This window comes from Cololabis saira, chromosome 13, assembly GCF_033807715.1.
Source record: "Cololabis saira isolate AMF1-May2022 chromosome 13, fColSai1.1, whole genome shotgun sequence".
In the NCBI taxonomy this organism is placed as follows: Eukaryota; Metazoa; Chordata; class Actinopteri; order Beloniformes; family Belonidae; genus Cololabis; species Cololabis saira.
In genome coordinates this window covers 31084480-31097392 of record NC_084599.1, presented here as the reverse complement: position 1 = coordinate 31097392, position 12913 = coordinate 31084480, and the positions used below count along the sequence as shown (strand labels likewise).

At 38.0% G+C, this 12913-nt stretch overlaps 1 protein-coding gene across 1 annotated transcript in view; it reads left to right on the top strand.

Annotated features, from left to right (window-relative positions):
* The window catches only part of LOC133458594 (contactin-associated protein-like 4), a 154507-nt gene that overhangs the window by 36918 nt on the left and 104676 nt on the right, over positions 1-12913 (top strand). The window lies entirely within an intron of this gene.

The window sequence follows — 12913 nt, the reverse complement described above, 5'->3', positions numbered from 1 at the left end:
GTCTTTTTCCAGAACACTTATAGCACAAATAAAAAACAAGTTTAAACATTGAAAATTATTCACACACACTTTGTAGATTGGTGACTTTCACATCTATTTTTTCACAACTTGGCCTATATGCCTCTCACTGTGACCGTCTGTTTGCTACAAAAGTCCTGATCAGTTTATTTATTGCAGAAATATGGTCATTTGAATGTTCAGTAGAGTGGTGTCTCAATGCTCCTGCTGTGACTTTAGCATTAATTTACAAAGTGCTAAAAATGGTTTGTCTTCATTACAGTTAGCTACAGAGAGAAAATAAGAATAAAGTGAATTGTATCAAGACTGACAAGCATCCTTGTCCAAAACTGAAGAAAAAAAGATGGTAGATATGAACTGTTTTTCTACAAAGATTTCCATATGTGAATTCATCCCTCATCTTTCATGTGTTTAGAATCTCCTCAAGTTGTTGAGCAGTCATTAACCTCACAACCCTCTCCTCCCATTTAATCCTCTGCAGTCCTGTAGATGTCAATTGATCGGCTTTACTGTGCCCACTGCCTCTCCATCTTTTCTTTGCATTCCTCAATTGTTTCTTCCCTAGTCTAGCTGCTATGAGTAAAGGTCATTGTGGGCTCTTCAGTTGTGCGGCTCATGTCTATTACTGGTGTACGTATTAGTTCTGGCCTTTAGCTGCTGCCATAATGAGCAGAAAGCACAGCAAGGGAAGAGAAAATGACCCCAGACAGAGCCAATTCCACCAAAGCTTGGTTCAGCAATTTATATACATGTTGGTGTGCTCTGTTCAGAAATGCTGGTGTTTACATGTATACTACAGCAAAGCGCTGTAATATCCATTACACAAGAGCACGAAAGACATGCCAGTATGTCCTAATGACTTGAAAAATGACTTTACAGCTTTAACAGTGGTACAAAACTACTCCACATCATTATAATGTTTCAACCAAGTCGGCCAAGACACGGATACACATAAGCTCAACAGAAATGTGGACAAGCTTTGCCTTACCTACGTGCATACAAGTCAACATCCAGAGAAGTAGTGGAATAGCCCAGCTCGATCCTTGTCAAGACACAGGAGTTCAATTACATTTTTTTCATTTTTAACCCCAGTCTCAGTTTCTCCTCAGACAAAAAGATTATAATTTTAATATTTTTACACACACACACAGATACACACACACACATACACACACAGTAAGACAATCGTTTCCCCTCCTAACTTTCTGACATAAAATTAAACAGCACTTCAGCTGTGTTGGGTCAGTTAGGATAACCAAAATGGATTTCATCTGCTAAGTGCCAGAACAATGAGAGCATTTTTGTATTAATTTCCTCAAAAGTCAGAAGTTTAAATACATATTGAACAATCTGGAAAGGCCCAAATGAAGATGTTACAGCTTTCAAAAGTTCTGATAGGTCAAGCAACAACATTTGCACACCTGGATGTATTTAAGGCACACATCTAGGCAATGCAAGTTTATTTGAATAGCACAACTCAACAACAAGGTGATTCAAAGTGATTAACAGACACATTAGAAATAGGGGTGTCAAATTAGTTAATTAATTAATTACAGGCATATTTAGCGCCTTATGTTTTTTAATCGCTTAATCTATTTTTTATTTTCTCATTTTACTTTTTCTGTTCGTACGGAAGAGTATTAAGGCCAGACAGGAGAAAAAATAAAAATCATATTTTAGAGGAGGACGTTTTTTTTTTCATTATGCACTTTGAGAAAAAAGTTGAAATGTCGAGAAAAAAGTCGAAAAGTCGAGATTAATTTTGAAGTACAATTTCAAGAAAAAAGTCGAAATGTTGAGAAAAAAGTCAACATTTCGTGAATAAAGTCGAAATGTTGAGAAAAAAGTCGAAATGTCGAAATGTCGCAAAAAAAGTCGAAATGTTGAGAAAAAAGTCGAAATGTCAAGTGGAAAGTCGAAATGTTGAGAAAAAAGTTGAAATGTCGAGAATATTGTTGAAGTATAATTTCGAGAAAAAAGTCAAAATGTCGTGGAAATGTCGAGAAAAAAGTCAAAATTTCGCAAATAAAGTTGAAATGTTGAGAAAAAAGGGGAAATTTCAACTTTATTCACAAAATTTCGACTTTTTTCTCAAAATTGTATTTCAACATTAATCTTGACATTTCTAATTTTTTCTCGACATTTTGACTTTTTCTCAACATTACGACTTTTTTCTCGAAGTGCACAATAAAAAAAAAACTTCCCCTCTCAAATATTTTTTCTCTTGCATGGCCCTAATACTCCGTATGTTCGCGAGTTGCCTTTATTGTGAAATCTGGGTTTGTGCCATGGATGTATTATATTTGTGCGGTGGGCTTCTTGTGCTTGAGTTGTGGGTGGAAAACAATGGTCAGTCACACCTTGAAGTGGAGGCTGATTGGCTGTCCCTGTGTGTGGGCGTGGTTAGCTCCGCTGGTAGACTGGTAGAGGAGAAGAGAAGAGAGAAGAGAAAATGGAGGAGCATGTGAAAGTTGTCGGTCCAGTGAATGGGGAATTTACATCTCTAAAACGCCCTGACGACACCATTGATAAAGGTATCGTGATATGTGTTCTTTGTTTAAAGGACTTTACTCATCACCAAACCAGCTCAAGTTTAGCCACATAAATGCAAAGCATCCGGTCGCGAACGCAGCCGCAGCTAACGTTAGCAGCAACCATGTTGCCACAGCAACGCTCGAGGAGAGCACCGCGCGCATGCGCACGTATGCAAAAGAGAGGCTGGCGAATGTTGATGGCAAGTGGATGTAAATGGACTGCATCTGCTCAAGTCTTTATAAAGCCACTTTTTGTTGTTGTTATATATCAGTCTTTTGATCTGTCAAAATAATGTAATTAATTTAAAGGAAAACACCTCAAGTTGAGGGCTTTTCTCTGCAATTTTTATGTGAGATTAAAAAAGCGATTCATTATTTACAGATCTCAATTAATTGCTCAATTTTTTTTAATCGCTTGACAGCACTAATTAGAACACCATCACATAGTAGAACAAAAAGCATGATCTAAAATTTAAACAAAAAGAAAGAAAGAAAAAAGTGCAAAAGATAGGTGGTAGTTAAAATCGAATGAAGATTTGCAACTCAAGCTTAAAGAGTAAGATTTGGAACTGGATTTAGATAAACAATGACTACGTTTATATGCAGTCAAAATTCGGGTTAAGGTCAATATTCTGTTTACTGAAAAATTTGGAATAATCTGTTTACATGCGTGAGCAAACAGGGTTATCCCTGTATACATGGTAATTAATCATTTGGGATATCTCGATCAAACCAGCGATGCAAGAAGAACGTCATGACGCAATTCCCGTCATTTCCGCTTCTTCTTCCTGTATCCAAATTCAAAACAACAAAAAATAACAGCAGACAGCAGCACGCGGATAATGAACAGCCCAGTAGAAGTCGTTTTGTTTCTCGGCCCTGTAGTACGCCTTTATCAGCATCTATCCCCGATTCCCCGTACTTTCTACCGTCTACAAATGCCAAAATGTTCATATCTTTCATTACATTTATGAAGTGATTAGTTTCCTCCTGGTCTTGCGTTTCGCCATGTTTATAAGTACTTCCTGGACTCAAAAGAGCAAGATTCCTTGCGAAAAGAACATGCAACTTGGTTATTGCTAATATTCCGGTTAGAAAAGGGTTATTGACTGCATGTAAACGTAGTCAGTGTGTCAGCTGTTCTAAAGCTTTCTGGGAGTTAACTAAACAAACTGCCTTCTTATGTGACATTATACCTCAAAATGCAAAACAAATCATCCTATGCCAGACATTGTCAGTCTTTTTTTCTCTAAAGAACAGCAGAAACTTTGCACTTTGATCTGTTTTTTAGCTGTCTTATGACAAAATCCAAGCCGTTTGAACACAGCAGTGAGATATCATTTCAGTTTTTGTTTTTACTTAAAAAAAAAAAAACAAACAATAAATAGTGATAATAGTTTCAGTATATTTACTTACCCCCATTCAAAGTGGAACAATTCCAATGGAACCCATTGAGTGGGTTGTGCTGCTACAATAAATCAATATAAACATGATTGATTATACAAACCCCAATTCTAAATAAGTTGGAACAGTGCTTGAAATGCAAAGAAAACCAGAATGCAATGATTTGTAGAACTCACAATCCTATATGTTATTCACAATACAACATACATAATGTATCAGAGACAAGATAAGAACAAAGACAGTATTTCAGAGAGGCCGAGCCTCACAGACGTTAAAGCAGGTAGAGGTTCACCAATCTGCAACCAGCTGTGTCTAATTGGAGTTTCAGGAGTTGCACTGGTAGATGTTGTCATGTTTGCTGTTTAATATATTTTACTTTATGAGACGTTATCTATAGTGGGAGGAGCTATTGTAACTGTGTCATACAGTCTCCAGCTTCATTCAACGCCACAGTCATTCTGCATGTTCTCATTTCAGATGTTCTTTCTTCTCCCCTTCGCTCAAGCATTATCTGTAAGTTTATTCATCTTGTTTCATTGGGTTAGTAAACATTTGCATCAGTATTTGAATATTCATATAACTATATTGGTGAGCTCTCATTATATATATCATTGTATTTTGTTAATACTGTATAACTTTATTGTATTTTCTGGAGTTTTACAAAAGTCTCAGTGAACTTCCTGGATTAAATCATCCGTCTGCTGGACTTTTTGGGAATGTTTATGCAGAGTGGAACTATAAGCCCACGACACATGTAATGGTTGACACATCTGGAAAGGCATCATCAACACTGTAAAGCAGTGGTCCCCAACCCCCGGGCCGCGGCCCGGTACCGGGCCGTGGGTCATTTGGTACCGGGCCGCACAGAGAGAAAAAAAAAAAAAAAAAAAAAATTTATTAAAAAATAAATTTTGTAGAATCCCTGACTGATGATGGATGACTCTCAAACTGATGGTTCACAATGTTTTTATTCCTTGGATGTAAATACACTGCAAACACACCGTAAGAGCTATAAAGGAATAAAATAAAATAAAATAGTTAGTCTTTCTACATTCATATAAGTTTAACTTAAATACAGACCGACGCAGCTGCTCGCTCGGTTGGCAATAAAGCTACCGTTAACCACAATACATGAGCGACCAAACTCAAGCTGGACATAAATACGGTATAAAATTTGCACAAATCCTCATCAGCAGGTGCTTTTTGTGTCAGTTAGGCTCCACTTTAGCATTCCCGACACTAGTTTAGTCTTTCAGACACACTTTCTACAGCCATTAAACTTTTACCCTTAAATTCCGAAGCGCCGGATGTTTACGAGGTCTCGGTGAGACGCCTTCAAAATAAAAGCACTAAATATCAGTCTACTTAATATATAACAATAAAATAAAATCCTGGCTTTAAATAACGTTAATGAGAAAACAAACATAAAAACACATTTATAGAAACACTGATATTATAAGTAATTTACAATTTCCATTATTTCATTTTATTTCTTCAAAAATGATGTTTTTTTATTATTATTATTATTATTATTATTATTATTATTATTATTATTATTACTAACTTTTTAATGCCGGTCATTTTATTTAGTTTTTATCTGCTACCCCTTTTAGATTGGGCCGTGAAAATATTGTCAGACCAGTGTTTCCCCTAGAATTTTTTTCAGGCCCGGTGGTACCCACCGAAAAAATCCTAAACAGACGAGGCGCGTGGGACGGCATATTGGACATGTGACATGCAGCAATATAACAAAGTTTTACATTAAAAATCATTGTAGGCCTATATTGCTGAATGATATCACTTCAATGAAATAATAAGATTTAATCTAACCTTTAACCAAAGTGTCATGGGCCTGAAAGGTCTGACCCATATGAGCATTGAGCACATCTTTTCTATACATTTCAGAGGGATCTCTATGAAAACCCTCTGGTCCTCTTTTAACGGCTGCTTGTGCTGACGGCATATGTGACAAAACATCCCTATTCACAATTGAGATTATATCAGTTATAAATAATTTAAACATTGTAGAAGATTTTTTTTCCCGTTTTGTTATAACAGAGTTACATGCATTTGACTGGGGAAAAAATGAACCTTTAGTGGTTCTAGTGGAAAGACAATCTATTGTCTGTTATTTTCGTCATTATTGCTTACCAAAAAAAGAAGCTCAATCAGAACAAAAATGTAAGCTAAACAACAAATTGGAAATTTACCATGGGGAGTGTGGTACAACTAAGGGCTGTATTTATGGTTATTAAGCAATTTGGGATCCCAGCCAGATGTTTAAATGCGTTGTTTTTTACTGGGTCACCAGTCGGACCGGTTCAGGCTCATACATGGCTGGCGCTAGGACCCCGCGGACGCCTGGTGCGCTGTTTTTTCCCTCATGCAGCGTCTCATGCAAACACAAACACACGGACCTGGCAGAAACATTTCTTTATATCATGTTGTCTGTCACCCGCGATATTTTTTCTTTTTTTTTTTGGCTAGCTACAAACTCTATACATCCCATAATATATAATAATATGCCTGCGCTCTCAGCAGCGTTACTAGGAACGAAGCAGGTTGACTCCCGTTGCAGAACAGCTGCAGAGGCTCCTAAACGCAAATGATCATTGATTTTTTTTTTAGGCCTGGCGGGGGGTCTCGTTGGCCTGGCGGCCCCGCCAGGCCTATATAATGGTAGGGGAAACACTGCAGACATTAAACCGGTCCGCGGTTCAGAAAAGGTTGGGGACCACTGCTGTAAAGTACATAGAGGTTTTCGAGCGACATACGGTATGTTCCCTTTTGTAACATCTCTTGCAGGAAAGATGGATCATATTCTGGATCCGTCAGAACTAGGGCTGCAACGATTCGTCGACGTTGTCGACAAAAATCGATAATCAAAATTGTCGACGATGAATTCCATTGTCGACAATTGTCGCCAGACGTGTTTCTCCAATGGAGTGAGGCGTCTCACTTCAACACAATCTCTGTCGAGAGTCGCGCATGCACGACAGTGTCTCAGTGCAGCTGCGGGTAATAAAACTTCAAAAGTTTGGGAGCATTTTAGCCTCGATACGGTGAATAAAAAGATACTTGCAAGGTTTGCAAAGCCGACGTTGCTTTTCACCGAAGCTTGAAGAGAAAGCAAGTCGGAGTGCTGAACGAAATGGACTCGCCTTGGTAAGATATTAAGCGTATTTTGGTTTTAAAAGAAAGCTTTAACGTTATGCCTGACAAAGTATTAAATTAAGTCAGATATTTGGAGAAACTGCGTTTAGTGTCTGTGGCGCATTTTGGAAGAGAGACGCACGGGACCGCAGTCGGTCAGCAGCATTCTCTCCCTCCACAGCAATGTAATGGCCAAACGATTCATTTGTTAAATGAATCGTTTCATTCTAAACTTTGTTTATTTTTATGTTATTTATTAGTATTATTTGAGCCACTCACAGCTACTCTCGTTGCTACAACCTCAATCACATAATTGATGCAGCGCGAAAGGCGAAAAAAGGCTTGTGCGCTGATGACAATGATGGATTTGTATCTAACTTTCAGTCAGGTGCTTATGAACTGTCAATTATTCATCAAGCTCCACAATGATCATGTTAACATTAAATCAGATATTATTGTCTGGACTTTTCTCTTGCGGGACAGGAGAAGACACTAAATCAATGCATCTTTATTTTGCGCCGTGCGGGCATGAATTCATGAGTTGTGCGGGAGGGGCGGGAGTGGAACACACACGTTGCAGGCGGTGATGGTCAGAAATTCAGCGGGAGCAGCATGAAGAAAACAGCCCCGCTATAGCAGGGCTCTAGTACGGAGCCCCTCTGGTGACATTTGAAAAAAATAAAATAATGCGTGGCCACGCATTAATAACTCGTGGCCACGCATTGATTATCTCGTGGCCACGCATTATGTATCATGACATGACAATACTCTTGCTCTTCAATATAAATAGACTATAATTACCGTTATTAATGATGATGAATAACCATCCCACCAAGGAAGTTGCATCCACAAGTCCAGACAGTAGGTTATAATGCCATCCACGAGTTATTAATGCATGGCCACACATTAATAACTCGTGACCACGCATTGATTATCTCGTGGCCACGAGTTATTAATGCGTGGCCACGCATTATTTAATTTTTTTCAAATGTCACCAAAGGGGCTCCGTACTCTAGTACCCATCTTTCTTGTGTTTATTATCATTTGCCACATAATTAATGGAACCTCATACTAAATTAAAAAAAAAATTACTAATTATCCGATTAGTCGACTAATCGTTTCAATAGTCGGTGACTAGTCGACCTATTAAAATAGTCGTTAGTTGCAGCCCTAGTCAGAACCCGTGGTTTTGCAGGAGAACAGCAGGTACTGAAATGACCTGCCTGCAGTTCAAGACCCTTCACTAACAGAAAACTTTAGGTACATCTAGAAACAAAAAAATCTTACAACAAAGAACCAGGTATGCATCACCAAAATTCTCTCCTGAAACTCAGTCAACTGCTCTCATCACTTCCCAGACATTTTAAAGACAGTTGTCAAAAGAAGAGAGTAGGCTCAAGAACAGTAAACATCACCTTGTTCCAACTTGTTAAAAGCATGTTGGTGCCAATGAGCAAATATTTTCCATTCAATGGCAAAATGTCTCAGTTTCAACACGTGATATTTGTTTGATTAGGACTGCAATATGGGTTTGAAAATCATCGAATTGTGTATCTTTACATTTAACACATCACAGCAACTTTTTAGGATTTGGGGTTGTAGATACGACACAATTATCGTTATGATGAAGGTGGGGAGAGGACCCAAATGCAGGAGATCCAGCGGCAGGAGTTTCAAAGAAAAAATCCTTTAGTTAAAACACAAAGGACCGCACAGGCAGGAAAAAAAGAACTGACACAACTCTCAATTTCTATTCCAAATAAATTACAAAGGGGACCACGTGGGCCGCCGAACAGATGGACGAGCAGGGAAGCTGTGTGACAATAAAGTCTCACAGGGACTGATGAGACACAGGTGTGAGCTATCGGGACAGACTGGGCCGAGAGAAGACAAACAGAACCAAACACACAAAGAAACTTTCAAACAAAAAGAGGAAACAAAGCACACAGAAACACCATCAAACAATACTAAATCAAGACTGAGAAAACCCCCAAGAAACACAAGAAAATAAAACCAAAACGATAACAGTCACACCACTGCATGTGTCCTGACTAGCGTTGCTTGACATTTGTAATATTGATCAAAATTATCCCCATGTCAGCATGACATCACCTTGGCAACACAATCTTTTCAAGCTGCTTGTTTTATTGTGTGTGTGTGTGTCTATAGGGGAGAAATCTCTCCATCTGGTTCAGTAGATTTCTTTTGCCCTGACTCAACTTTTTTTTTTTACATTTCTTTTTTTTTATTAAACATGCAGGCCTACATGCACACATACGTTCCCCACAATTTGGTATGTTATCATCTTGCAGCAGATGTTTTCCATTACTTTGTATGTTTCTTCACAGTCTTTTTTTTTTTTCATTATTCACACACACACACACACACACACACACACACACACACACACACACGCGCGCACACACACACACACACACACACACACACACACACACACACACACACACACACACACACACACACACACACGTTTGTGACGGGGATGTTGGCAGCATCCAAAGTAGGAATGAAACTGCAGTTGGCTGACTTTGGCACTCCCTCTGAAAAGGTGAGCAACTGTATTGAGGCAGAACTCTTGTGTCTGTCCATCTCTGCTCATCTCTTTGCCCCTACCCTGCAGCCCACCGATACTCTGCAACAGGTTAACTTTTCACTAATAAACCTCAACACCCGGAGAACAAATGTCAATTGTTAGACATTACAGTAGAGAGTTCAGACCGTGTACATCCTGGGGGCTGTATTGTTGGCGTCTTTCCTGTTCCCATCTGGGCTGCTTGTTGAGGTTAATTTAAGACTGAGACCTTTCAAATCCAGCTATTTTGTTCCTTTCATGTATTTTTGCTGAACCATCAGTTTACAATCTCTTAAACATGTATTTCAATTTTTAAAAGCATCCTGTGCCAAGATGGTATCAGAACCTTGAACTCAAGACATTATGTGAGACTGCGACCAGTTGTGCATATTGTCATGGATTTTGCCTTTTGTGTAGAAAAATATTGTGGAAATAGAAATATTTTTTCTAACAAGCTCATCTACTGTTCTCTTTCTAAATCTGATGATTTATGATCTAGATTGATTTTTCTTCCCCTGTATGTATCTTTCGCTACAATCTCTTTTACGGAAATATTTTCTCATCTATTCCCTTTGCAGAGTCAGTGAACACTCCTCTTCTCCATCAGAAAAGCAACAGCTGTTTGAACTTAGTGTGAAATCACTGTAAACTAATCAGCCCCTTTTATAGAAGAGAAAGGAAGTTAAAAGTCACATCAACAAAATCTAAAATCTGTAAGCTACATTGATATGGCTTTTTATAATAGCGACTTCATTTGAAAGTAAATCATTGCATTTATAATCAGCTCCAGAAATTCTGGAGTCTCAACATATTTGAAATGTTTGTGGCGCCAAAACATACAACAACATATCAATGGCTCTTTTAATTCAATTCAATTGCAATTAACTTTACTGGTATTGCACCAATTCACAACAAAGTCATCTAAAGCCACTTTACACAGAAAGCACTCAAGGTTTACAGTTTAAGTGAAATACAATCCAGTAAAATCCAGTTTATATTTTCATTCATCCATAATCCATTTCATTCCAACTTTGTCCAAAGACAGACAATAATAATGACTTCCAAGAAGAGTAGGCATATCATCAGTGCAGCTTCGCCTAACTATGATGAGCTTTATCAAAAAGAAATGTTTTTTAAAAACAGAGCCAATCTCTGCTTCTTGAACAACTGGGAGTTGAGAGAAGTCTGATAACAAAAGGCTCTGCCTGCCATAGGAGCCACAAATAAACCTGCAGTTTGAGGATTAAGTGAGAACTAGATTTACTCGGCTTTTCCACCAAATGACTCTGGTCCATTAGATTGACTCTGTCAGTGCTTGCAGGATGTGAATAGCTGGATGCATTCAAGACTCCTTCAATTAAATCAGGAGAAGACAGAAATAATATTTGGTAATAAAATAGAAAGAATAAAAGTTGATACCCAGCCTGTGTCCGAAGCGCTCAAGATAAAAGAACACATCAAGGCTGAAACTAAAACAGCTTTTTATCACTTCAAACAATATCAAGAGTCAGAGATGTGATGTCCAGAGGAGATTTAGAGAGGCTCACCCATGCTTTCATCTCCAGCAGACTTGACTACTGTAATGCTCCCCTGTCAGGTCTTCCCCCCAAAAAATGATAAGACAACTTCAACTCACCCAGAACTCTGCAGTGAAAGTTCTGACAAGAACCAAGAAAACAGAGGACGTTAATCACGTGCTGAGACTGGCTCCCAGATACCTACAGAATAGACCCTAAAATGTTGTTGTTGGTTTACAAATCGATAAACAATATGGGTCCAGAATACAATTCTGATCTTCCTGCAGATTTAAGACCATGTAGGGCTCTGAGATCTTTAGGAGGCAGTGAGCCGAAAGAACCACAAGTTAGAACCAAACAGGGTGAAACGGCATTTAGCTAATATGCTGCACACAGATGGAATAAACTTCCTATTGATATTAAATTTGCTCCAACTCTTTTAAAGTTAAACTGAAAATGCTGCTGTTTTCCCATGCTTTATTCTTTGTTTTTTTTCCCAAATGTATTCTTTTTCTGATTTTCATTATGTCTTTTAAAGTTTTATTTGCATTCTTATGTTCTTTTTTCATCTTTCTTTCATCTCAATGTCTTTGAAAAGCACTTTGAGTTGCTTTTGTGTATAAAGTGTGCCACGAAAATAAGATTGCCTTGCCTTCCTCTGTAGGAATAACATGGCAGTATAAATTCCTTAAGATGAGCGAGAGCTATAGGCCCTTGAGGGCTTTATACTGTGAAGAGAAGAATTTAAAATTCCAGCCTGAACTTAACAGGAAGCCAGTGAAGCTAAAATTGTGGAAGTACAATCTCTCATGCTAATCCTCTTCAGAACTCTGGCGGCACCTTTTTGGACCAGCTGGAGGCAGTTCAGAGTAACTTGAGGATTTCCTACTACCAAGGAATTGCAGTAGCCTATTCCTTGGTAGAAATAATTCCTTGTTAATTGACACATACATGGCTACTTCTTTTGCATTGTTTTAAGACATGATTTTCCATCTTTTTTCAGTATTGTTTAGGTGAAAGACATGTTATACAAACATGTTTTATTTTTGACCAGGATTTATCCTTTAAATCACACATAAATCCAAGGTTCTTCACAGTAGTGCTAGATGCTGAAGTCATGCCATCACTTTTAGTTATTAATCACTAGACTATTCATGAATTTTTATTTATTTATTTATGCATTTTTGCATTTATTCATGTTTAGTTGTAAAGGTAATTTCCAAAAGGTAAGGTCCAATATATTTTTATAACACATTTGAAAACAACAAATTTGATCAATGGATAACAGAAATTGTGGATATGTTAAGCTAAAACTCCAATAAAATGAAGTTAACATGACTAAATACTCATGCAATCTAGAATTTATTTGCATTTGCGTTTTTTCATTCCGAACGGAATTATAAAACAGTTCCTTTTTGTAGAAACTTGCCCTCTGGTGTCATTCTTCCTTCAATGATTAATATATTTCTATTCACCTTCTCGTATATTTACATTCTTTCTTTTGTCTGCAACTGTCAGCTATCGTGCCGTTCTGATGGGACTTTTTTCTGCTATATGAACACGGTATAAGTTAATCTCCTACAGCTCTGAGTGTCCTCTACAGCTGTTGCAACAGCTGTTGCCATGACTAAACTGGAGCACGGTACTCCTGAGAGACATGATCATGTTTTGCAAATCACTGTGGAAAAGACAAA